The sequence below is a fragment of the Schistocerca gregaria genome, chromosome 1 (assembly GCF_023897955.1).
Source record: "Schistocerca gregaria isolate iqSchGreg1 chromosome 1, iqSchGreg1.2, whole genome shotgun sequence".
Classification (NCBI taxonomy): domain Eukaryota; kingdom Metazoa; phylum Arthropoda; class Insecta; order Orthoptera; family Acrididae; genus Schistocerca; species Schistocerca gregaria.
This window is the reverse complement of record NC_064920.1, coordinates 1,185,760,726-1,185,788,188: the sequence shown is the minus strand read 5'-3', so window position 1 is coordinate 1,185,788,188 and position 27,463 is coordinate 1,185,760,726. Positions and strand designations below refer to the sequence as shown.

Sequence of the window (27,463 nt, the reverse complement as noted above, 5' to 3'; positions counted from 1 at the left end):
CCATATTTTTGTAGCTATTACGTTTTCAAGAAATGCAACACCATAAACTTGCCAACGTGAGTGAAAGGGATTGTGAGTGACTGTGTTAAGACTAACACGGGCTTGGCAGTGATACTTGTTCACCTAAGTTTCAGAATATATTAATTAAGGACAGAATTTCCAACCTTTCATTTCGGTGAAAACTTTCTCCTGAAACGAAGATTAGTGACTTTAACTGCAGCCTGGTTCACGTCGAAGTACAGTAGGTTTCACTCGGATTCCCTACTGATGATCTGCTGAGACAGTGTTCACCGCGCCGCCGCAGACCCTATAGAACAGTATAGTGCTGGCTGATGGCGTTATGATCTGTGGAGATACAAAGAAAACCGATATGCAGAAAGCACACTGACCAGCGCCAGTCGTCGTGGCCGCCACCCTGAACTACAATCACTCACTGTGGTAAACTAACGTTCAGCTTTTGTTTCGTAGGTAAGTCGGGTGTGTGACAATACTCAGGCTGATTTCTTTCTGTTCGATAGCTTTTTTTTTTCTTTTCTCGTTAAAGCACGCACAATATTCGTTAACATTTGTGATGCACGTTCATTCTTGTTCGGGAAGGTTAGTTAACCTCGTCAACTGGGAGTAGAAAATCTTTTACTTTCTATTTCCCTTCTCCGTATCGAAAGAGACGTCAAGTAATTCAGCTAAATTCATTCTTTTTTTTTTTAATAAAGCTTTAAGTTCATGTTTAATGTGATCAGCAGCTGCTGAAATCATATCCAGCGCCCATTTTTATGAGCCAAAATTAAACTGTGTTCAGTGAACGTATCATCTGTGCTTCAAGTTGCAGCAGTATCCATCTTTGAAATTTTCGTTTTCTATGAATACAGATTCAAAGATGTGGTAAATTTATGTTGAAATAAGTCAGATGAAAAGTACCAAATTCAATTCATGTAAGTCAGATGCATTATTGCCAATGGCCTTGACGCAGTGGTAGCACCGGTTCCCGTCAGATCACCGAAGTTAAGCGCTGTCGAGCTGGGCTAGCACTTGGATGGGTGACCACCCGGTCTGCCGAGAGCTGTTGTCAAGCAGGGTTCACTCAGCCCTTGTGAGGCAAACTGAGGAGCTACTTGATTGAAAAGTAGCGGCCCCGGTCTCGGAAACTGACATACGGCCGGGAGAGTCGTGTGCTGACCATATGCCCATCTATATCCGCATCCAGTGACGCCTATGGGCTGACGATGACACGGCTGCCGGTCGGTACCTTTGGCCCTTCATGGTCTCTTCGCAGGAGTTTAGTTTAGTTTAGTTGTGGATGCATTGTCACAAATATTTAGGAGGACGACTAACTTGTGTTAGTTATCAGAACTTAAACCGAATGTCACAGGGTCAAATCGTTACATTAGCTGAGGCTGTCACATCCTTGCGTGGATCCATCAAACTTTCAGCTTGAGGGAACAGTGTGGTATTTCACATATGCACTCACGAATCAGAGGACAGTCAACAAAATAATAACTCCAACTGGTATTTTGCAAGGCCACAACCCTGTCTCTCTCCCTTCTGAGACACTGCACCACTTTTCGTCTATTCCTTAATCGGCTTTCTGTACGAGGTGTAAATAAACGCTAGCACAGAATATTGTATCCCTCCCATTTTCAGAATTTCAAGGAGAACATTCCAATCAACGATGTCAAAAGCTTTCTTTGAGTCTTCTAAGATAGGTCAACAATGCCTTGCTTGTTCCCATATTTCTCCAGAATCCAAACTAACCTTCTCTGAGGTCGCCTTCTACCTGTTTTTCCACTCTTCTACAAATAATTCACTCAGTATTTCCCAAACATGTCTTATTAAACTGATGGTCCGGTAGCATTCACATCTTTCAGCACCTGCCTTCTTTGGAATTGGAATTATTAAGTTATTCTTGAAGTAAGAGGTACTCCGCCAGTCTAATATCTTGCACACTTAGGTATATCTGTGCCACGTCACGTTCTTTTCGCAGCTGCGTATCTCCCATCGTATCTTTTTTGCTTCCTTTTCCCTTCCTATAGTATTGTCTTCCAGTTCATTTGACTTGTATAACTTTTTCTATAAATTCCTTCGACCTTTCAGCTTTCCCTTCGTCACTTACGACTGACTGACCATCTTAACTCTTCATATTCATGTTGCTTCTTCTCTTTCCTCCAAAAGTCTCTTATATTTTCTGTCTTGCCCCTACTCACACACTCTTCTGCTGGATTCCAATAATTTAAACAAATTACGTTTTTTCCATGTACAATGTCGATTACTAACGTATGCATGGAGAATGAAATGTCGTTAGCTTATAATCTACATTAATGCACTTTTCCAGCTACATTTCGATTGATCGCAGCATAATTCTCACACCACATTAAGTTTGATTTAATTATACTTAATATCATTCCAGATCCAATAACTATCTATACTCAATGTAGATATCAACGACTAAATCTAATACCGGCTTTCAGTTCTCAGTTTTGTGTACACACCAAATCATATTAACATTTATTGGAAGACAGCAGGTCACGTAGGTCACAGTGACGTAACAGGCTTTGTAATGGACTGCTTCATTAAGCTGATACATCACACCTGACATGTGGTAATCTGCGCGTGTCGTATTACATCACTTTTACTACATGTCATATCAGAGTGGATGTTCCATTGCAGACAACGATCGATGATATGATATCTTGGTACAGTCACTGTAATGTAAGGAAAGGGCAGTATTTTAATTAATACTAAATTAACTTCTCCACGTTAAAAGTTACCTCTCGGATATTCACCACAGGAAGATTTTAATACCTGAATCAACAAAATGAAACTGAATGGCTACAGAATGATCAATTTAAGCAGTCGTGCCCTCAAGCAATTCCTTGAAGTGCTGCATATGAGAATATGGGTAAATGCGAGGAGTGAATTGGAGACGCTCATTTTGTCTTCAGGAGTGGTTTTGCAACAAGAGAGGCATTGCTCAGTCTTCAGGTACTGAGTCACCGATTTTGCGATGTTTATCTAAATTATTTTTTTTAAATTTTTATTATTTTTGTCATCAATCTTCTGACTCGTTTGATTCGGCCCGCCAAGAATTCCTCTCCTGTGCTAACCTCTTCATCTCACAGTAGCATCTGCAACCTATGGCCTCAATTATTTGTTGCACTTATTCCAGCCTCTGTCTTCCACTACAGGTTTTGCCCTGTAGAGCTCCCTCTGATGGAAACTATCACGAAGTGAAAGTTGATGGAGTCGTCAATAATCTCAGATTGATGATTACGCTTACTTGGAACCATGTTGAAAGATCTGCAGGTAGTTAAACGCTGTTTCTTTTGAAGAGAGCAATGCCATTGGGTCACATTTAATCATCAAGTAGACTAACTGGATCTTGTCAGCAGAGACCGAGATGAACTTCAGGGCTCTCTTCCATCGTATAAATATTTGGGGTGTCGGAATGGTGATGAGTGGAACATCTCTCAAACAATTCGATGCCAAACTGCACAAAGCAGAAGTTCTTTCCAGAAAATGAAATAGGTTGTGACTGACCGTGAATACTGTACGTCGCACTCGACTACTTGTCCATTATGCTACTCTATGGAATTAAGTCATGGACACCCATCGCAACGTTCGGTGAGAAACTAAAGGCATTTAAAATGTGGGCGTACGGATGGATGTTAAGGATACCATGGACAGATAAAGCCACTAATGTGGCACTGCTGTGGCTTATGAGCAAAGATTTAGAAATCCTCAAAACCGTCAAGAGAAAAAGAAACTTGAATGCTTTGGCCATATAATGCGCAACGATTAATACAAACTGTTGGAACTAATACGACTACAAATAAATATTGCTGGCAGACGTAGTTTAAGATTACCCTGGCTAAACAGCTTAAGCTAGTGGCTCGAATTGAGCACAGAATCGATATTCAGGAAACCCATGGACAGTCGATAGATCATGAACTGATTGTCATTGATCTTGGGAGGACGAGTTGTCGACACAGCAGCAGCAGTAGTAGAAGAATAAGAAGAAGAACAGTTACTGACATGATCCAGTGTTTGAGACTACATACAAATCAAAACAGTCTTTCATCGCAAATTCGTTTATTCAGCCCAGATGAACTGAATAAAAAAATTCACAATCGAAGACTATTTGTTTCCGGGTATTCTGTTACTAATACTGTCTTTCATTCATATATAATAATTTACGAAAAGTCATCGCGTAAGACAGACGTATCTTACAGAAGTATATCCGGCATTCCCCAAGGAAGTGTTGTAGGCTCTCTGGTGTTCCTGATGTGCATAAACGATTTAGGAGACAATCTGAGCAACTTTCTTACACTGTCTGCAGATAATGCTGTCATTTACCGTCTGGTAAAGTCATCAGATTATCAAAACGAATTGCAAAACAATTTAGACAATTTATCTGTACGGTGTAAAAAGTGGGACTTGACTCTAAATAATGAAAAGTGCGAAGTAATCCACATGAGTGTTAAAAGAAATCGGCAAAATTTCAGTTACACGACAAAACTCACCAATCTAAAGGCTGTAAACTGAACTAAATACTTAGGGATTACAGCTACGAATAAATTTAATAGGATAGATAATGTTGTGAAAAAATCAAACCACCGATTGCGATTTATTGTCGAACATTTAGAAAACGTAACAGGTCTACTAAAGAGAATTCTTACATTACGCTTGTCTCCCCTTTTCTGGAGTATTGCTATGTGGTATGGGACTCGCATCAGATATTAATGACGGAGGATATTGAAAAAGTTTCGCGAAATAAGGGACAGAGTACCACGGATATGACAGACGAATTAGGGTGACGGTCATTAAAACAGACGTTTTTCGCTGCGGCAGGAGATTCTCATGAAATTTCCCCTCAGAGTGTAAAAATATTTTGTGCCGCCCCTCCCCTCCCCCACGCCCTAGATAGGCAGAAATGATCATCATAATAAAATAACAGAAATCAGACCTCGCACGGAAAGATTTAAGTGTTCGATTTTTCCCGCGCGTTGTTCGAGAGTGGAACGATAGAGGTGTAGCTTGAAGGTGGTTCGATAAACCCTCTGCCATGCACTTAATTGTGAATTGCATAGTAAACATGTAGATATAGATGTTAGCAGCGAATCCACACCAAAAGAATTGGGATTCTGCGAGAGGGCCATATAAAATTGTAATCTATTTATTTATGTTTTAGTGTCGTCTTCTGCCAACAGTCAAAATGTCATTTGACTCGTAAATAATGACTTAGATAATGAGGTTTTTGAATAGTGCCGCCTTACACAGAATAATCAGTAATTGCAGGACTTTTATATTGTCAAAGTTTTGGCCATTTTGGCTAAGCTAATGAGATGTTTGTTTGTCTCATTACAAAATATGCTCATGATAATTTGATTGTTTTTAAAAGTTAATGTACTGACATCCAACAAATGAGGAGTTTTCAGAGAGTATACTTGTGGACTTAGGACCCCAATTGAGGACAAAATCTGTATTTTCACGTATTGCGCTGACAGGCAAACCTGAGCTTGAGGATGTACCATATGTTTTCCTACATGTGCCTCGAACCGTATCGTTACTGGTCAAGAATGCTTCAAAAGAAACTATAAAAATGATTCAGCGTACTGTAGGTTCGCTGTGTAATAGGACAGTTAAGTTCTCGCGAAAGTCGGGGCATCACATCCAAAAACGCAGAAACAGCAGTATTAGGCGCTGACGCCCTGCAGGTGAAGGAAAGGTAACTGGCATTGCATTACAATTGATTTCCTGACTTCTAGAAATATGTGGCGTCGCCCACCTTCAGAGCAACAGCATTTCCCCGGCGAAGCCTGTTAATGCATAAATTAATTAATCTCCGACTCTTTTTCCCTTGCTGACTTTTTGCAGGTGTATCTCAAAGAAAGAACTGCAGCAAATAGGCTTCCTGTCAAAGTTCGTAGTGAAATGGTGGCTCTATAAATGTGCCAATTACTGGATACTTAGAAAATACAAATATATAGCACTAATTACGTTATTATTTTTCAGAAACTAATTCACATTTTCAGGTGCTGTACCATATACATCTGTGTGAAGATTATATATGCACTTTAGTTGGTAACCTATTTACTTACAGGTTTTGTAGTTGCTCTATCAAAACCGAAACTCAAAAATGGATTACAAGTTATATCTAGGTATTAAGTATTCTACTCAACAAAGCGATAAAAAAGATTTTTTTAAATATCTATAATAACAGTCTTAGTTGCAAATAGCCACGCTTGATAAATGTTATCGATCACTTGGAATGATCATCTTCAAACCTGATTAATCACAGATCGGAACAGCATAATTGTATGCTTGTGACAACCTTACAAGGCATCTAGCATTTTAGTAAACCCATTGAAAATATTACAGCGATTTTGATGAATGCACGTAACGTCTGATTTTAACTTGTACTGGCCTCAATGAATCTTCTTTTCCCTATTACATAATATTTTAATCTCTTTATTTACCTAAGGTTTAATTTTTTAATGGGCTCTCTGGATAACTTTTTAGGAGAACTTCCATCAAATACTGACACAATTTTAGTGTTAAAAGTACTGAATTTTACATTAGCATCTCTTTCTATACATACTTGATCCCATACTGCTTATTTTTACTTCTAGCGTAGCTTTGTGTGAATATACCTCAGACCTGCAAGGTACTACATTATTTCTATTAATTGTGCATCGTGATGAGAAAGTCCACAATTTGGAAAACATTGTTTCAGGTTCACCACTATCTGCAAAAATGTTATCAATCCGAGTCATCCTTCCTTGTCCGCAGCTCGTGGTCGTGCGGTAGCGTTCTCGCTTCCCACGCCCGGGTTCCCGGGTTCGATTACCGGCGGGGTCAGGGACTTTCTCTGCCTCGTGATGACTGGGTGTTGTGTGATGTCCTTAGGTTAGTTAGGTTGAGGTAGTTCTAAGTTCTAGGAGACTGATGACCATAGATGTTAAATCCCATAGTGCTCAGAGCCATTTGAACCATTTGAACCTCCTTCCTTGTCGCGTGCAGACTGAAAAATTAATTACTAAAACCATATTGAAACAGCCAAATAATGATCGTAGTTAATCTTTCCTGTTATAGACATTTAACATGAAATATCAACAAACTGCTCTCTTTTTCTTCTCGTCTGTCGGTAGCACAATGTCGAAATATTTCCTCAGCCAGATTTATTGTGCACTGGTCTTTTTCATCGAAGTCTCTGCACAAGTCCTCTGTGTTCTTCGTTGCCTGACAGCTTGGCAGTAGCTTTCACAATGCTTGTGACCTGGTATTTTACACTTAGCTATAGCCCTAGCATCTGGGCTACACCCCTTCTCTGATGCCTACCTAGCAACAGGACTCTTTTCCTTCTACTTAAGTTTTCTTCCGACTTAGCCTTAAATTCGTTCTTACTAGTCTGCTGCATGCTACTTTCCTCAAGAAACTGGTTAAGGCTCTTTTCCTATTTCAGTTAAACTGATCAGAATTTGAAATGCGATTTCTGTGCTTTGTTTCTGCAGAGAACCTCCTTATTCCTTACCTTATCTGTCCACCTAATTTTCAAAATCTGTCTGTAGATCCGTATCTCAAGCCGTTCGAATACTTTTCCATATTTCCTACTGTCCATGATTCACTACCGTACGATGTAGTGCTGGAAACGTATATTTTCAAAAATTTCTTACCCATATTAAGGCATTCGTTTCAAAGAAGTAGACCTCTTTTGCCCAGGAATTCCCTTTTTGCCTGTACTAGTCCGCTTTTTATGTCGTTCTTGTTTTGCTCATCATGTGTTGTTTTGTTTCCAGGACAATAATGGCTCTAAGCACTATGGGACTTAACATCTGAGGTCATCAGTCCCCTAGACTTAGAACTGCTTAAACCTAACTAACCTAAGGACATCACACACACCCAGGACCGAGGCAGGACTCGAACTTGCGGCCGTAGCAGCCGCGTGGTTCCGGACTGAAGCACCTAGAACCGGTCGATCACAGCGGCCGGCTCCAAGACAATAGGATTCCTTCACTTCATACACTTTGTGGTCCCCAAGTTTGCAGTTCATTTTATCGATAGTCTCATTTCTGCTACTACTCATTACTCCCGTAAACGCGCTCAAAATATGGTATGTGTCCATTAGGCTGTTGAGTCCATTCTGCAGGTTCACAAGTTATTTCCCTGTTTCACTGGGGATACCAAAGTCATCAGCGAAACTTACCATTGCTCAGTAGCAAATCTTATCATTGCTGAGCTGTCGACCTGAATTTTAATCTCAGTGAGCCCTGTGACGGCTCGATTTGATTCCGGCACCGATCAGATACTTGATATCATTGTTGCGCATGTGTTTTCCCCGGTCGTGAAGTGGACACTAAAGCCGTGGCAACAAACGAATACTTAGCAGAGTCGGCCGCTTCCTATTTCAGATACCGGGGCAGCAGTTGGTGGATGGAGACATGGCTGGACAGTCGAACGCTGCTGGCAGCGCCACTTCCCGTGATGTGTGATGGACGTTCTAGGTCCAAGTCGGTCCTCACGATGCAGTATGTTGCGTGGTTGCTTGTCCACGAATGCTGCCAAGAGAGTGCTTTGGACTATGACATGTTGTATATGTTCCACCGTAATTGAAATCTGTGAGGATCTATCTCAACGAAAATCTTACGACAGTTCTCAGAACCTTGAGTTCTTATAATGCCTGTGAGCGTGCTTTAACATTTATTTCCTCCACACTATCTTTTTCCATGAAGTTCTAAACGGCTAAGCAGTGATGGCTAGAGGACAAATGTAAGTATGTACAGGCTTGTCTCACTTGGGGCAAGATAGATACTGCCTAGATCAAAATTAAAGAGACCTTTGGAGAAAAGAGAACCACTTGCATGAATATCAAGAGCTCAGATGGAAACACAGTTCTACGCAAAGGAGGAAAAGCTGAAAGGTGGAAGCAGTGCATAGAGGGTCTATACAAGGTCGATGAACTTGAAGAAAATGTAATGGATATGGAAGAGGATGTAGATGAAGATGAAATGGGAGATAAGACACTGCGTGAAGAGTTTGCCAGAGCACTGAAAGACCTAAGTCTAAACAATGGCCCTGTGAGCACACAGCATTGCATTAGAACTAATGATAGCCTTGGGAGACCCAGCCCTGACAAAACTCTACTATCTGGTGAGCAAGAAGTATCAGATAGGGAACTTACCCTCAGACTTCAAGAAGAATATAATAATTCGAAACCAAAAGAAAGCAGGTGTTGACAGATGTTAAAATTACCGAACTATCAGTTTAGTAAGGAGTGCAAAATACTAACACGAATTCTTTACAGACGAATGGAAAATCTGCTAGAAGCCGACCTCGGAGAAGATCAGTTTGGATTCCGTAGAAATGTTGGAACATTTGTGTCAATACTGACCCTACGACTTATCTTACAAGATAGATTAAGAAAAGGCAAACCTACATTTCTAGCACTTGTAGTCTTAGAGAAAGCTTTTTAAAATGTTGACTGGAATACTCTCTTTCAAATTCTGAAGGTGGCAGGCGTAAAATACAGGGCTATTTACGATTTTCACAGGAACCAGAAAACACTTATAAGAGTCGAGGGGCATGAAAGGGAAGCAGTGGTTGGGAAGAGAGTGTGACAGGGTTGCAGCCTATCCCCGATGCTACTCAATCTGTTTATTGAGCAACCAGTAAAGCAAACAAAAGAAAAATTTAGAGCAGGAATTAAAATCCATGGAGAAGAAATAGAAAGTTTGAGGTTCGCCGATGACATTGTAATTCTGTCAAAGATAGCAAAGGACTTGGAAGAGCAGTTGAACGGAATGGACAGTGTCTTGAAAGGAGGGTATAATACGAACATCAACAAAAGCAAAATGAGGATAATGGAAGGTAGTCGAATTAATTCGGGTGATGCTGAGGGAATTAGATTAAGAAATGAGACGCTTAAAGTAGTGGATGAGTTTTGCTATTTGGGAAGCAAAATAACTGATGGATGGAAGAAGTAGAGAGGATATAAAATGTAGGCTGGCAATGGCAAGAAAGTGTTTCTGATGAAGATAAATTTGTTAACATCAAGTATAGATTTACGTGTCAGGAAGGCGTTTCTGAAAGTATTTGTATGGGGTGCAGCCTTGTATACAAGTGAAACATGGACGGTAAATAGTTTAGGCAAGAAGAGAATAGAAGCTTCGGAAATATGGTGCTGCAGAAGAATGCTGAAGATTAGGTGGGTAGATCATATAACTAATAAGGATGTACAGAACAGAATTGGGGAGAAGAGAAATTTGTGGCACAACTTGACTAGAAGAAGGAACAGTTGGTAGTACATGTTCTGAGGCATCAAGGGATCACCATTTTAGTATTGGGGGGCAGCGTGGAGGGTAAGAGATGAATACAGTAAGCAGATTCAAAAGGATGTAGGTTGTAGTAGGTACTGGGAGATGAAGAAGCTTGCACAAGATAGAGTAGAATGGAGAGCTGCATCAAACCAGTCTCTGGACTGAAACCACAAGAACAACGTCTTCTTCCACAGTGAAAAACTGTATACATTTGAAGGATGCTAAGAAATCAGGTGTTACATTTACTTGAGTGTTTTATGACGTTACCTCAAGCAGTCAGTTTCTAAATTTGTGTTCTGCATCTTTTACCCTCCAATGTAAATGCTACAGAAAAATGGCATAATTTTGAGTCTATTTTGATACCGCAATTCCGGAGTATCTATTGTTAGCTGTGATGGCCGTTCTGGTAACTTGTTGTTTTTTCTCTATCTTGTAGTAAGGCGAGTGCTGTGTTGTTCCTTTTCTGCTCCTAGCTACTATTAACGGTTGGGCGAGCGTGTAAGATGGAAGCAGCAACGAGTCGTTTCGCCCCTTCGTAAAGAAACCAGTTCATTCAACAATTTGGCTCATGTGTCTCTTATTATTAAATTTTCTCAATGTTTAACAGATGTATCTCCTCTTAATTGCATTAGGAGCTTGTTTAAATTAAAAAAGTAATGCTTTCAGAGTCTTAAGTTTTATCCGATTAATTAAATTTTGTGTAAATTCGTATTGAATATTAAAAGATTGACGAAAGTCCATTTGCGTTAAAACCGGCAACATTTTTTTAAAATTCCATTCTTATCTTTAGCTGAAACTTTTAATTCAAAAGTAAGGTAAAGGCAGTAATAACTGAGTGAGGTACATTAGTATGATGGTTAGTTATTGTTACTGAAGGAGTTGATCTCATGTGAGGGTTTCTACAGTAAGAAACTACCTTCCTATAAAGAAAAGGGAGAGAAAAGAACAAAACGAGTTTGGGATACACATTGAAGTGACAAATATTATGGAATAGCGATATGCACACATACAGGTGACGGTAGCATCGCATACAGATAATATACACAGAAGCGACAAAGAAACTAGTATAGCCACGCGTATTCAAATACAGATATGTGTAAACATTCCGAATACAGCGCTCCGTTCGGAAACACCTATATAAGACAAGTGTCTAGCGCAGTTGTTAGATCGATTACTGCTGCTGTAATGGCAGATTATCAAGATTTAAGTGAGTCTGAATGTGGTGTTACAGTCGGCGCACGAGCGATGGTACACAACATCTCCGGGGCAGTGATGTTGTCGTTAGGTTAGTTAGGTTTAAGTAGTTCTACGTTTAGGGGACTGATGACCACAGAAGTTAAGTCCCATAGTGCTCAGAGCCATTTGAACCATTTGGTAGCGGTGAAGTGGGGATTTTCCCGTACGACCATTTCACGAGTCTACCGTGAACATCAGGAACCGGATGAAACATCAAACCTCTGTCATCGCTATGGCCGGAAACAGATCCTCCAAGATCGGGACCAACGACGACTGAAGAGAATCGTTCAGTGTGACAGAAGTACAACCTTTCCACACATTGCTGCAGATTTCAGTGCTGGGCAATCAATGAGTGCCAGCGTGCGAATCATTCAACGAAACATTATCGATATGGGTTTTCGGAGCCGAAGGCACAGTTGTGTACCCTTGGTGATTGCACAACAGAAGGCTTAACGCCTTGCCTACGCCCATCAAGACCTACATTAGACTGTTGATGACCGCAAGCATGTTTCCTGGTCAGGCGAGACTCGTTTTAAATTATATCGAGCGGACCCTTTTTTGTCAGCAGGGGAATGTTCAAGCTGGTGGAGGCCCTGTAATGGTGTGGGGAGTTTGCGCTGGAGTGATATAGCATCCCTGATACGTCTAGATACGACTCCGATAAGTGACACATACGTAACCATCCTGTCTGACCACCTGCATCCATTCATGTCCATTGTGCATTCCAACGGACTTGGGCAAGACAAAGCGACATCCCACACGTCCATAACTGCTACAGAGTGGCTCCAGGGACACTCTACTGGGTTTTTAGTTTAAACACTTCCGATTGCCATCAAACTCCCCAGACATGAAGATTATTGAGTATATCTGGGATGTCTTGGAACTTAATGTTCAGAAGAGAATTCCATCGCTCCCTGCCCCCCCCCCCCCCCCTGTCCTGCAGGATTCATGGTGTCAAGTCCCTCCAGCAAAACTTCAGACATTAGTCGAGTCCATAACATGTCGTTTTATTGCTCTTAAGACTGCACGCAGGATCCGTCCACGATATTAGGCAGGTGTACCAGTTTCTTCGGCTCTTCAGTGTAAAAGGGCGGTGCACAGGCGGAGTTGTCACATGCACTCAAGTGACTATGTGAATCGCTTTCCGATGTGATTTTGTCCTCAAGAATGAAATAAACAGACTTTGAACGCGGATTGGTAATTGGAGATAGACACATGGAACATTACATTTCGGAAATCGTTATAGAATTCAGTATTCTGAGATCCATTGTGTTAAGAGTGTCCTGAGAATATCTCTCACCACGGAACGAGCAGTGGCCGACGGTCTTCACTTAACGACTGCATGCAGCGGCGTTTGCATAGAGTTGTCAAGCTAACAGTGAAGCTACAATGCGTGAACTAACGACAGAAATCCGTGTGGGAAGTACGACGAACCTATCTATGGCGAAATTTGGCGTTAATGGGCCATGGCAACAGACGGCAGACGCGAGTTCCTCCGCTAACAGCACGACACTTCCCGCAACGTTTCTCCTTGGCCCGTGACCACATCGGTAGGACCTTACACTACTGGCAAACCGTGGCCTGGCCAGATGAGTCCCGATTTCAGTTGGTAAGAGCTGATTGTTGGGTTCGAGTATGGCGCAGTCTCCACGAAGACATGGTCCCAAGTTGTCGATAAGTCACTGTGCAAGCTGTAGTGGCTCCACAATGACGTTTACTTGGAATGGACTGGGTTCCGTGGTCCTAATAAACCGAGGCTTGAGTGGAAATGGTTATATTCGGCTACTTGGAGACTACCTGGAGCCATTCAGGACTCCGTCCCCAGACAACGATGTCATGTCATCGAGCCTCAATGGTTCGCGGCAGGTTTAAGAACAATTTGGACAGTTCGAGCGAATGGTTTGGTCACCCAGATCGTCCAATGCGAATCCCATTCGACGCCGGCAACACTTTCACAATTATTGGCGGCTCTAGAGGCAGCATGGCTCAATATTTCTGCAGTGGACTTACAGTGGCTTGTTGCTTGCATGTGACGAGGAGTTACTGCACTACACTGGGCAAAAGGATGTCCGACAGGGCTTTAGGAGGTATCCCATGACTTTTGCCAAGACAGTGTAGATTAACAAAAATATTTATTTTCTGTATAACCAGCCCTTATCACTTCTCTGTCCCAGCCTCTGTTACCAAGTACCATTGCACCCACGATTAAACATTATTTTTTGTTTTCGTTATTACTTCTTCCACATATTGAGTCAACAGTAGGGGTGACATACTACATCCCTGTCTGATTCCCTTCCTAATCTGTGCACTTCATTCTTGTCATTTATTATTATTTTATGTTTTTCAAACTGTGTACTGTCTGTGTTGCCCTGAAGAGCACACAAACTGGCTCTGAGCCCTAGGTGACTTAACATCTGAGGTCATCAGTCCCCTAGACGTAGAACTACTTAAGCCTAACTAACGTAAGGACTGCACACACATCCAGGCCTGAGGCAGGATTGGAACCTGCGACCGTAGCGGTCGCGCGGTTCCAGACTGAAGCGCCTAGAACCGCTCGGCCACAATGGCCGGCACAGATCACACCCTCTTCTCTCTGTATGTCAATGATGTGTCATCGGTTCTGAACTGTTGCAAATACGAGGTGCATTCAAGTTCTAAGGCCTCCGATTTTTTTAATAATTAACTACTCACCTGAAATCGATGAAACTGGCGTTACTTCTCGACGTAATCGCCCTGCAGACGTACACATTTTTCACAACGCTGACGCCATGATTCCATGGCTTCTTTAGGAGTCTGTTTTGATCTACGGAAAATTGCTGAGGCAATAGCAGCACGGCTGGCGAATGTGCGCCCACGGAGAGTGTCTTTCATTGTTGGAAAAAGCCAAAAGTCACTAGGAGCCAGGTCAAGTGAGTAGGGAGCATGAGGAATCACTTCAAAGTTGTTATCACGAAGAAACTGTTGCGTAACGTTAGCTCGATGTGCGGGTGCGTTGTCTTGGTGAAACAGCACAAGCACAGCCCTTCCCGGACGTTTTTGTTGCAGTACAGGAAGGAATTTGTTCTTCAAAACATTTTAATAGGATGCACCTGTTACCGTAGTGCCCTTTGGAACGCAATGGATATTGATTACACTCGCGCTGTCCCAGAACATGGACACCATCATTTTTTCAGCACTGGCGGTTACCCGAAATTTTTTTGTTGGCGGTGAATCTGTGTGCTTCCATTGAGCTGACTGGCGCTTTTTTTCTGGATTGAAAAATGGCATCCACGTCTCATCCATTGTCACAACCGACGAAAAGAAAGTGCCATTCGTGCTGTCGTTGCGCGTTAACATTGGTTGGCAACAGGCCACACGGGCAGCCATGTGGTCGTCCGTCAGCATTCGTGTCACCCACCTGGATGACACTTTTCGCATTTTCAGGTCGTCATGCAGGATTGTGTGCACAGAACCCACAGAAATGCCAACTCTGGAGGCGATCTGTTTAACAGTCATTCGGCGATCAACCAAAACAATTCTCTCCACTTTATCGATCATGTCGTCAGACCGGTTTGTGCGAGCCCGAGGTTGTTTCGGTTTGTTGTCACACGATGTTCTGCCTTCATTATTAAACTGTCGCACCCACGAACGCACTTTCGACACATCCACAACTCCATCACAAAATGTCTCCTTCAACTGTCGATGAATTTCAATTGGTTTCACACCACACAAATTCAGAAAACGAATGATTGCACGCTGTTCAAGTAAGGAAAACGTCGCCATTTTAAGTATTTAAAACAGTTCTCCTTCTCGCCGCTGGCGGTAAAATTCCATCTGCCATACGGTGTTGCCATCTCTGGGACGTATTGACAATGAACGAGGCCTCATTTTAAAACAATGCGCATGTTTCTGTCTCTTCCCAGTCCGGAGAAAAAAAATCAGAGGCCTTAGAACTTGAATACACCTCGTATGACATGTATGCTGATGATCTTCAGTTGTATCTAAGTGCAAAACCAATCAATCTTAAGAAAGCTATTGAAAATTTCAATGCTGACCTCGATGCACTATCAAAATGGGCACAGAACATAGGACTCTCAACCAATCTAAAATCCAAGTACTTGTGGGCCACTCTACGCACATTAGCCCAAAACATGGGGAATCCATACCATCTCCAATCCTAAATGGAACAAATATCAACTTCTCTCCCTCAGAAAAGAGTTTGGGAATAATAATATATGAAAATATAAATTGGACAGAGCACGTAACTCCAGTGTGCAAAAAAGCATCAGCATGCCTTCATGCCCTACAAAAATAACAATAAAAACTCTTCTCTTTCGATCTGAAAAACAAATTAGTATAAACGCTTATACTCTCAATCACTGACTACACCAATATATTAATGTACATCTGCACAAATCGTCATTACTATTTCCAATTTTTCTCATTTTTACCATTACTATTTCATTTTTTCTTTTACTGTTATTATTGCTTTTATCGTAATATTTATGTGTAGCAGCTGTTGTAAAAATACTTCCAGTATTTACTTTATTAAGTCTCAGTCATTACTCTTTATTCATATCGTCACTAGATAAATTTATTTTTCTTATTCAAATTACTGTCACGATGTAACGATGATGTGTAAAATGCTGCACATGTGGAGCACTGGTCCGATACAATAGAGCATCTGATGGCCCTAATCTGTTATAAGGTTAAATAAATAAAGAAATAAGATATTTTCCTGGAAATTTTCATCGTCTCATACATACCATCTACTTTCCGTAATAAAATGTTTTACAGCTGACATCCACAATTTCGATCATTATGGAAGGAAAAGGATACATATAAATATCTGTCACGGTAGAGGAACAAGAGCGTACTGAAGAGCAGGGTACTGCTAGAAGTCAAGGAGTGTTAGGGACAATATTGCCATCGTAAGCTAGCATATTCGTCTCCGCACCCGCAGCTCACAGGGACGGAAGTTTCGACAGCCTGCTCGGCCTCTGTCTTCAGTGGGTGATGGAACGGCGGCGGGCTCTTCTCCTCGCCCGGCAGGAGCCGACGCGGCGGCGACTACTTTCTCCAGGGCCGGAAGCTCGGCTCGGCTCGGCTCGCTCTTTCGATCCCGGCCCAGATTGGATGGCTGCACAAACACGGCAGGCGCCGTCCAGCATACGAGACCCGAGCGCTGCCCTCTGCAGAGTGCACGCATCAAGCCGGGACGTGATGGCAGAGGCTGACCAGCTGGCCCCACACGTCTGCTGACCGGTGCACCGAGGCTAGTCTGCAGCGCCTAAGCATTCTGTTAACTTGTCACTCCTTCGACTGGTTTGATGCCACATTCCATGTTTCCCTGCCTTGTGATAAACCTTTAAGTGTATTCGTAAGGGGTGATGTAATATCCACGACTATATTTTGAAAGGTATGTACTGAGATTCGATCAGGATAGAGCCAGTGAAAAATGTAGATAGTTCCCAACCGCAAGGTTGGACGAGTAGTACATCTTCGAGTAGTAAGATCTTTGACAGCTAACAGAGCTAGGTGCACGCGGTAAAAGTTTGAGTAGTGGTGAGGAGATGCGCAGAGACAGCAGACGTGTTTCGAGTCGGAGCTAGATGCCTGCAGGAGGCAGCCGGGTCGTGACAGCATCAAAGTAAGAATTGGCGCTACGCACATAATAAGCTACATATTGAGCAAAACTCGGCACATACCTGGGGAAACTAGAAAGAATAAATAAAATAGGTTTTCTTTGGTTAAATAATGTCTAAAAGCTAGATAGAAATCCCATTGTTGATGCAATAAGCGTTTTGTGAAACTTTCTCGTAAATCCATGCTATAGAAGTTTTTTTAGTTCTTCACATGTGCCTTAAAAGTTTGAACAATAAATATTTTTTAGATAAAAGTAAAGTTTCATCTCACACTTTATGTCGTTCTCCGCATCCTGTGCTTGCATTGAACCAAAAGGTACATTAAAGTAAAGTTTCCATGAGTAGAGTTAATAATTTCATTTATCAGAGTAAAATAATCTATATGCCATTGCACAGTTGGCAAATTATTCAGATCAGAACAGAATTTTTTATTAAGTAACAAACAGGGCCAAAATGAGAAAAGTTATCTAGAATGTAAATTTTATGCCATTGCACTACGGCTGAGTTGAATATGTTTTGTTATCGGCTAAACGGGAAGGAGTGCACCAACAAAGTCCACAGACGCAGTCAGATGCAGGTTGGTGACTTTCATTTATTTTCACCACTAAACTTTCATGTAGTCAGATGTGTATTTTGAGTATTAATTTTCCAACAATATTTTCATGTAGTCAGATAAAGTTCAGTTAAGTTAAATACGCAGTCAGATGCAACTTTTATTAAAGACTAAAGCAGTCACATGCAGTTAAGTCTAGTTTAAATAGAGAATGTTTATTAACATCACTTTCAATTTAACTCAGAATAATTTTAACGACAGAACTGTGTGTGGACTTTGATCGGAAAATATCGTGTTATCAATCAAAAGGACTCCATCGACACTAAAAAATAATAATAATAAATAATTATCATTTGCGTAATAATTTAATTTTCTGTGTTAATAATATCTCATAATGTTACTTAAAAACCGTCTTGATTGCAATTTTTTTTTATTCATATGACCGGTTTCGGTTCATTCAGAAGCATCTCCAGATCTGATGTTTCAGTTACAGGAGTAACCCGTCCAAATCCAGCAGTTTTCACATGCTACGTCACCTTAAACGTGACGTAGCATGTGAAAACTGCTGGATTTGGACGGGTTACTCCTGTAACTGAAATATCAGATCTGAAGATGCTTCTGAATGAACCGAAACCGGTCATATGAATAAAAAAAATTGCAACCAAGACGGTTTTTAAGTAAAATTATAAAATCACTGATTGCTGTTGTCCCATAAGACATTATGTCTGTTTTTGCAAAATAATATCTCAGACAATGTATAACGCCTCTTCTTCTTGATGATTTGGTTTGATTTGTACTTGGCCTCGGCTACATTCGGTAGTATTGGGATCGTTATCAAGTTACGAAGACGACGTTACACAAAATAACAATGCTGAACCGAAATGTCGACGTGAGTGAGATATTTTCTTCACCAAGAATCGTAATTAATCGTTCGTAATCGATGTTTAACTGACTAATTATGAAATATTAATGATAAAACCAATACAGCCACATCTACAACAAGCTGGTCGTAATTTCAAGTATCTAAGAAATCGTAACATCGGGTTTGTTATTTGAGTCAAAGGTTCTACACAAGCGCTGAGCGCTACAGTCAAATATTATCGCTGCGCGTAATTATTACTCGGGAGTTTCATGTCAATAATTTGATAGAATTTTAAATCACAAGTGCACGACATGGCACGAGAGGGTGTTTTATTGCACAATATCAGTCACTTCCTAACCGACCCTTGAGAAGAAAACTTTCCCAGGTGTTGGGGAGATTTAAATTATATGCTTCGGAACTATCACCGAAGTTCCATAAACCACTGCCTATTATGAATGAAAATTGTCTATCTATGTTTAGTTCATTTACCTAGTTAAAAGTTCACTTTATTCTGGTAGGTAAAATTCCTTAGTTCGAATTCTAATGCCGTGGTATTTGGAGTCAGAAGGTTGTATTACTGCGTCATAGTAGATCGCAATTATTCAATCTCATAAACAATCTAAGCGCGCCTACATGTACGAGCATTCAAATATATGACCTGCTTCGGCTAACTCTCGTCTCTCGTAACGTAGTGACAATGCATTGAATTATACTTAGTCGTTACTCACGATTCCCAAAGAGTACTCGCACGGAGTGGGATCGTTGGTTCTACTTAGGCGAATGTTAATTTACGCTAATTTTGCGATTTATTATGATTTCGATTTTAATTTTACTGAAATTTAATCTTTCTTTCGTAGATTGATAAACTGTCAAGTCTTAGATTCCTGATTTAATTACTTGTTATTGTCCTAGTAATAGCGATAAATGGAACTTCGTTCGCTTATTCACTTTTCTGGAAATTTGGGACTTGGAGGGAAATCTTTGGGGTATTGTGATTTTTTTTTATTTTTATTTCTCGTCTGAGGAAGTGGCATCACAAATGTTCATGGAAAATAGACAATGCAAATCATCTTTGTTTATCTGTGTTAATTGTAGATCAAGGACGCTTCTTCTTCGAGCCATTGAACTGACTGGACGTGATTGATGTAACACTGCGGTCAGTAAGAAACTGTGATGTGTTGTTAATTAATATTTTCAAAATAGGGTTACTTTGGATGTGAAATGATTTTTATTTATTTCAAAGTTTAATCCATTGTAATTCTCATCCTATATAAGCGTTAATTTTTCCTCTCAGCTACTGAAGAGCGCAGGCATTAGCGTTAGTAATTTACAGCGCAGTTTATTAGTAAATGGTAGAAAAGCAATAAGCAATATTTTCAAATGTTAATGCATAATAACGCTAAAGCAAATTGATTTAATATATATTATTTATTTTTGGTAAAATAGGATCTGAAGCAACAATCGATAAGTTGGTTATAAATAGTTACTATAACAATTGTGGAGTGTTACCCCAGAACCTACTCTGAAAAGACAATTTCAACTTAGATTGAATCTTTAAATACAGTGTAGATAGCACGTTACGTTATATAAATTCTTAAAAGCTGATGTATGAACCCTGATTATTTCGCACTAGTTTCATGAAGTATTTTAACAGGAAAAATACGTCAGGTTGTGCGCGTATAGTATTCTGTGACAAACTGTTCATTTTGGTAAAGAGAAGTGCTTGCGCCTCATATAACAGTAGTATTAAATTTGATAAACTATCTGCAATTTAGTGCCATTTACACTACGTTACAGGCAACATTACTACACAAATCTCAGGTGAAGATTTATTTATCAAAGTGACGATTAATTAGTTGGGAAAAGCAATGTTGAGATAAAACGACTTGTTACGTTGATAATAGGTAACGGGTTTTATTGGTGATCTTGCTGAAATAGCACAGCACATAATCAAGCCACGAATACCCCAGCACGCCACAATGACTAATTGCAACTGTAATTTAAGTTGGATATTTATCTGGGTATAAACATGCAATCAGTCGTTTTTTTTTAAATTTTAGATACGTTTTATTGTCCTAACTAGTTCTTGAGTCATTTCAGTCTCATCATCAGTTGGAGCTGTTGTAGGAACATTACATCGTGGATCAAATGTTGCTAGACGCTCTTGTTATGGGTGAGCTGAAATGACAGAAATTTAGTAATCGGTAAGTAAACTTCTCTGACACGAAAGTGTTAATACGCTTTGGCTACTTACAGTGAACTACATAGTGGTAGCCATAGCAAGTCCATTTCCATAATGTACATTATCGGGTGTACCTACAAATAAACACAGTATGTAGCTGCACTTGGTTTCACACTTATTCACGGAATGTAAACACTGTGTGTAAATACAACGCATATGTACACAGTAGACATTAAAATTCGCTCCATCATGATCTTTGGGCTGAGGTGCATTATATTCCATAGCAAATATAAAAAGTACACATAATATATTTAAGTGGATCTTGTTAGTTGCAGGTGTGTCCTTATATCGACAATATACAAGTAATATGGATTAAAAAGATACATGAAACATAAACAAAGAGACTAAACTCTTTTCTATGTAATTAAATAGTGAATAGGCTACAGCATGTCATAATTGTTATATGACAAGGAGGGTGATTATTCACTATGTAATTGAGTCACAGAATGCCATATTTGTTTCAAGACTGGAAAAATATAGTTTATGCAGCAGGACGAACATGTCTTTTCATCATTCCTCTTTTGTTTTTTGTGCCAGGTTGTCTTGGAAATTCTGGAACAAAAATTTGTGCTTTAAGTGAGTTTGTTCGTTAAGAACTTTTTAATGTGATTTTAGCTTGTGATTGTAAATCTCTGATTATTCAAGGAGATCTATCTGTAACCCTTCTTCACCAGTGTGTAGAACAGAAAGATTGTTGTTGATATCACCGAAAGTGTTCGTGATGAGCAATATGTGACATTATTCTTCAAGGATCATGGCCCAAAATACCGGAAGAAGACAATAATAGAAAATATTCATCCTCTGGCAAAAATTATGTACTCTGTCTTGTAACAACTATGGTATTCTATAACTTAATTACATAGTAAGTATTTCGCCCTGTTAGACATGTAGCAGCTATGACTTGTAGCTCATTCAGTCTTTAATTACATAGTAAACAGTTCACTCTCTTTGTTTATCTTTCGTGTACCTATGTAATCCATTGCACTCGCATGCTGTTAAGGTAAGAAAACACCTGCAACTAGTAAGATTTACTTAAATATATTATCTGTACTTTTAAATATTTACTGTGTAATATAATGCATTCAGGCCAACGATCATGATGTAGCAAAGCGTTATTTGTATTGTTGACATATTCTTTGTATTTATATCCACTGTTTTGCACTCTGTGAATAAGTTTGATACCATGTACAGCTAAATACAGCGCATATTTGTGTATAAAACTGAAAATGTACATCATGGGAACGGGGTTGCTGTGGATATCACGAAATGGTTTACTGCAAGTACCCAAAACATAAAAACATTTCCGTTTTATAAACGTTCTCTTACCGATTTCTAAATTTCAGTCAGTTTCGCCAGCCTCATTGCTGCAGTGTCTAGCTATACTTGGTCCACGCTATAATGTTCCTATAACACCTCCATCTCATTATGAGTCTACAGTGCCTCGAAAACTATTTAATGGTACAATAAATCATATCTAAAATAAAAAAAGGCTGGTTGCGTATTTGTTCCCAGATAAACCATCAATGATAATTCTTTCATCTCTACATAACTGCTATACCTAACAACGTCCTGTAACTTGTTTTTTATATAGCAGTCTTTTTCTGCCCCCTTTCTTATTCGCCTCTGCTGCTACTTCCACTGTGAAGCTAGTTATTCCTCACTGCCCTAACTTATTTAATGAACTAAGCTGATATTATAAACTTTTTACGCTGGTATTGCTGTTGATGTCCTCAGTCTGAAGAGTGGTTTAATGAAGCTCTTCATACTCGTATATCCTTAGCAAAGCTTCATCTCTGGATAAGTGCTGTAAGCCATAATCATTCGAACCTGCTTACTGTATTCATCCTTTGACCTTCCATTACAATTTTTACCTCCCCCTCACCACACTTCCTTCCATTGTCAAATATCTCGACACCTCAGGATGTACTCTGTCAACTGATCCTTTCTTTGAGGCAAGTTTTCTATGTATGTTTCTTCTCTTCAATTCGAATATTCCCTTAATACTTACTCCGTTACCTACTTAAATTTCAGCATTCTTCTGAACCATTACATTTCAAACACTTCTATTCTCTTCTTCTTATCATCCATGTACCATTTTCAAATACGTCCCGAAAGGTTTTCGCAATATTTAAATTTATATTTGATATTAACAAATTCGTCGTTTCGAAAACGTTCGGCGTACTAAAGTCAGTATGCATTTTATATCATCCCTACTTCGTCCATTGTGCCGGCCGATGTGGTCTCGCGGTTCTAGGCGCGCAGTCCGGAACCGTGCGACTGCTACGGTCGCAGGTTCGAATCCTGCCTCGGGCATGGATGTGTGTGATGTCCTTAGGTTAGTTAGGTTTAAGTAGTTCTAAGTTCTAGGGGACTAATGACCACAGCAGTTAAGTCCAATAGTGCTCAGAGCCGTTTTTTTTCGTCCATTGTCAGTTTTTCTGATGACAATATGCTCCTAAGCAGTCCTCACCTGAAGATCCAAAAGCGGCCACTATTTCGATAACATATATTCTTAATTGTAATGACGTATATGGATTAAAGTCCGTTCATTAAAAAAAATCTATTTAAGGCACGTTTTAGATGCTTAAGAAAGATATATAGTGGGGCTAGTTGAAAAAAGAATTGAGATGTAAAAGTAGGACAAGTTTGTTCGTGTGGCCATTCACAAAGCGAATATTGTGAGTAGCTTTGCAAGAGGTGTTTATCAGTATCTCACTAGAACGATACCAAAACCTTCTAGGCACCAACACCTTCGAGAAGCCAACAACTTAAGTGTGTATGAAGTTTTCAGATTTTCGCAGAGGACCAACTCACAGTTAACAGTACATCCGTGGCTTTTGGGCAATAAGTGTATGTTCAATACTGTAATAACGAATGCTGATAACACAAAATTAAATAACAACCCTTTTAGTGAAGGAGAATTGCAGTTTTACTAACATTTATGGTGGAAGTAGATGAAAATAATATGGAAATGTAACAGCAGTTTTTGTAAAGGATAATAAAGTTTTGAAATTATACATGTAAGAAAAAGCAAGTGTTGTCAACATATAGACAACTTTGTTAACACATTGGCTTTCAGCCTAAGTGTGAAAATAAGAAATATAGAGCATCAGGTTATTCTATTTGTCACTATCAAACTTCCAGGTTTAATATTTTGTTAATGGTTTATTAAAATATGCGTTTTTTAGTAGGAAGAGGCAACACTGCAACAGAGTTAATCGAGACATCGTTTGAAAGCAGGACTTAGTGAGTTTTAAAACAAATAGAAGAAATACAAATGTCAAACAACGAAGAGTCTAACAATGAAACAGAAACAACACAAAAAAGGTAGATTGCGACTCAACACACACAGTTGTTGTGGGGGCAGATGAGGACAATGGAAAGATAGCTAAACATCCAGCTTTCGGAAGAATTAGTCTTCCTATATAAGTAAAACAAGCGCACAGGAACACACACACACACACACACACACACACACACACACACACAGAGAGAGAGAGAGAGAGAGAGAGAGAATGACCGTAGATAACTAACATGGGTGTGTGAGTTGTGCTTTCAAGTGTGTGTGTGTGTGTGTGTAAGATCTTTGTCTGAAAACTTAAAGTTTAGCAGTATTTTCACTAGGTCTGCTCGCGATTAAACGTGTTTCATGTAATATGGCTTGGCTCTGAGCACTATGCGACTTAACTTCTGAGGTCATCAGTCGCCTAGAACTTAGAACTAATGAAACCTAACTAACCTAAGGGCATCACACACATCCATGCCCGAGGCACCATTCGAACCTGCGACCGTAGCGGTCGCTCGGTTCCAGACTGTAGCGCCTAGAACCCCACGGCCACTCCGGCCGGCTCATGTAATATAAAAATAGTATCATGTTAAGTAAAAAAAGACAAAAATTCAGAAAACATATTATTTAAGGTGGTCAGTTGGAGCTGGCAGTATTACGAGATTGTCACCCTGCTCTAAGAATAAGACGTTTCGTACTAGCAAACCAGAATAAAGTATGTTGTAGTTTAGTTCGGGGAAAAGTGTTCTTCGGGAATTGAAATCAATAAATAATGTTTTTATTTTAATGTTACAACTTACGCAGATTCAGTACTTTTCACAGTTGCAGAGCCGAGAAATTGCAGAATGAACTCCGACAGCAAAGAAATTTCGTGTGAATCAGCAGTTCAGACAAGTAATAGGTAAACGTATTACTCATTTCCTGATGTACGTTCATTTAGTGGATAAAATTTTTCATTTTCTTACCGAGCGACTGGCAGGGAAGCTAATATTTTATTTGGGACAGAAGTTACACGTAGAACACGTCTAAATATTCTCTCCGTTCTTCGTGTGGGGATTTTCCATAGATGCCTTTTCTCAACTACGTATGTAGTTCGTAATTTCGTACTTGATCTGTCGAGTTAAATTTTATCACCGTCGATAGCATCACGTTTCGTATGCTTCCAGTTTCTTCGTATTTATGATGGTCTATGTTTCACTTCCATACAATTCTATGGTGCAGCACGTTGTCATGAACTGCTCTCTCGTCTGCATATCAACATTACACACCAACAGAATTTCATAGACGAAACCTTTCATCCTTAGCAATCTACTTCTTTTTCTCTTACATGCTTCGGCCACACCATTGAGTCAAATAAGACAAGTGAATTCCTTCATTTCTTCCACTTCTGTGACCTTCGCATTATTGTAAGCAATAACGTTTTCACATTTTACTTGAAATTTGTTTTTGGTCGTGGCGACGCATAGTTTCGGTACTCAAAGTGAACGATATAAGCTGACTTCGTGAATCACGAAAAATTATCGGAGTAACTCGAACTGTTTGTTTCGAATATGATGAAAGAAACCACGACGAAAACTTGGCGCGCCATACATGAAACGTAAAAAAAAGTATGTGTAATGTGCAGGGTCGTCTGAGTCAGCTTGTACAAAGACCTGTACAAAGTTCGTGAACTAACAGCGCAGCTCTTTCTGGCTGACTTTAATTATTTATTAGTTTCAGGTAAGATTCATTCACCAGGTATAACTGCTACTTAAAAACACAATGTATTACATAACCAAGTTATGTAAAAATAAGTAGAGAAATATGCTATATAATTAGTGCAACGAGTACATTATTCTGATTACACTATTACAACAAAAGCCACAATTTTCAATATAAAATATAATTTTTTAATGTATGGGGTGTCTCTCTTAATAATGGTCAGGCCCATTTTCTGTGGTGTCTCGGCAGATGTCTGTAATTTCGTTTCTGCTGTGTGAATGTGGAGTCGGGCCAAAGAAATACTGCTCATCATGCCTTTCATGAGTGGCCCAGTGTCAACAGAAAACTTCGAGTGCTACCCCAAATTCGTCCAGTATGATAGTCGGTTGAGCAATATGCCTTAATAAGGATAGAAAAATGTGAGTGAATAACAAGCAGTACTGCAATAGCGACTGAGTAGCGCTGCTGCATGAGAGTAGCAGACAACACGGTGGGAGGGGGCGCAACATAAGATGGGGGAAGTTATTTATGTTTTGCTGTCACTTTAATATATACCCGCTGAAACGAATACCGTAGTAGACTAATTTTGGACCTCTCCATCATTTTGTCTGTAATGGGAAACAAAACGAGGCTTAACGTGAAGCGGGGCATAGTATGAAAGGAGTTGCAGGCAATATCTGTTTGGCCAAACTCTAGTTACATGTTGAAGAACGAAATTACAAATATATGTCGAAACAGAGAAAATGAACCTGACATCTCTTAGGAGAGGCAGCCGGTACTGCCTATGTATGTGCGGAAGTGATTCTGCTTTGTTTTCGGCTAAGTGTATTCTGCGTGAATACGCAAATAACTCGTCGCATCTCACTTTCCGTGAGCACGTAGATCATTTCTACTTATTAAAATCAAACGGCCACAACCTGTTTCGGCTCAGTTACGAAGAAAAGAGGAGAGATTAGACCCTAACGTTCCGTCGACGAGACGACGAGGTGATCACAGAAGGAAATCGGCTGAGTCCTTTCGAAAGAATCGTCATGACATTCACTTTGGCATATTGCAGTAAACCTGAATCCAGATGGCCGGACGAGTATAGTAACTGCTGTCCTCCAGAGTAAGTGTCCACCGGCTGTCGCGATGTCAGTGACGAACCTTTCCACGTGTGTTAAGTTGTAACCTCCCTCTTACTAATCGGCCTATCCCGCTTGCGATATAAAATATGAGCGTGGATCGCGTGTATGTCTAATGGATTTTTTTCTAATTTTATAAGACTATCTTTCGCGAAGAAGTGATACTGAAAAATAGGAGGAAAGTGTACAACCGATCCTTCTGATGGAAAGTCTACTAAAAATAGAAGTAATTAAACCGAACAGGGCTATAATTTGGAAAATGAAAGTTATTTTGTGCATTGACTCACGAACAACACTGGACAGAAAGGGGTACCACTGATCACCAATCCAAAAGTTACACTAATGAACGAAAAGGAAGTAATTAACGGTCGCCAGACCACTAGGGCAATTTACATCCAAAATCCTGTACAAGATGATGCGAAAGAAAAACATTTATTATTAAACACTGACGTGGCAACTAAAGGTTGCCACTTTTTTTTTCTTTACACTAACTTTAAGTGAGTATGTAATGATAAAGAAAACTGA

General features: G+C 40.0%; 1 protein-coding gene and 1 pseudogene across 1 annotated transcript in view; one reads left to right on the top strand and one right to left on the bottom strand.

The window, feature by feature from the left end:
* Window positions 1-27,463, bottom strand: part of LOC126284516 (Down syndrome cell adhesion molecule-like protein Dscam2) — a 1,260,408-nt gene that overhangs the window by 501,171 nt on the left and 731,774 nt on the right. The window lies entirely within an intron of this gene.
* On the top strand, window positions 952-1,069 carry LOC126289277 (5S ribosomal RNA; annotated as a pseudogene).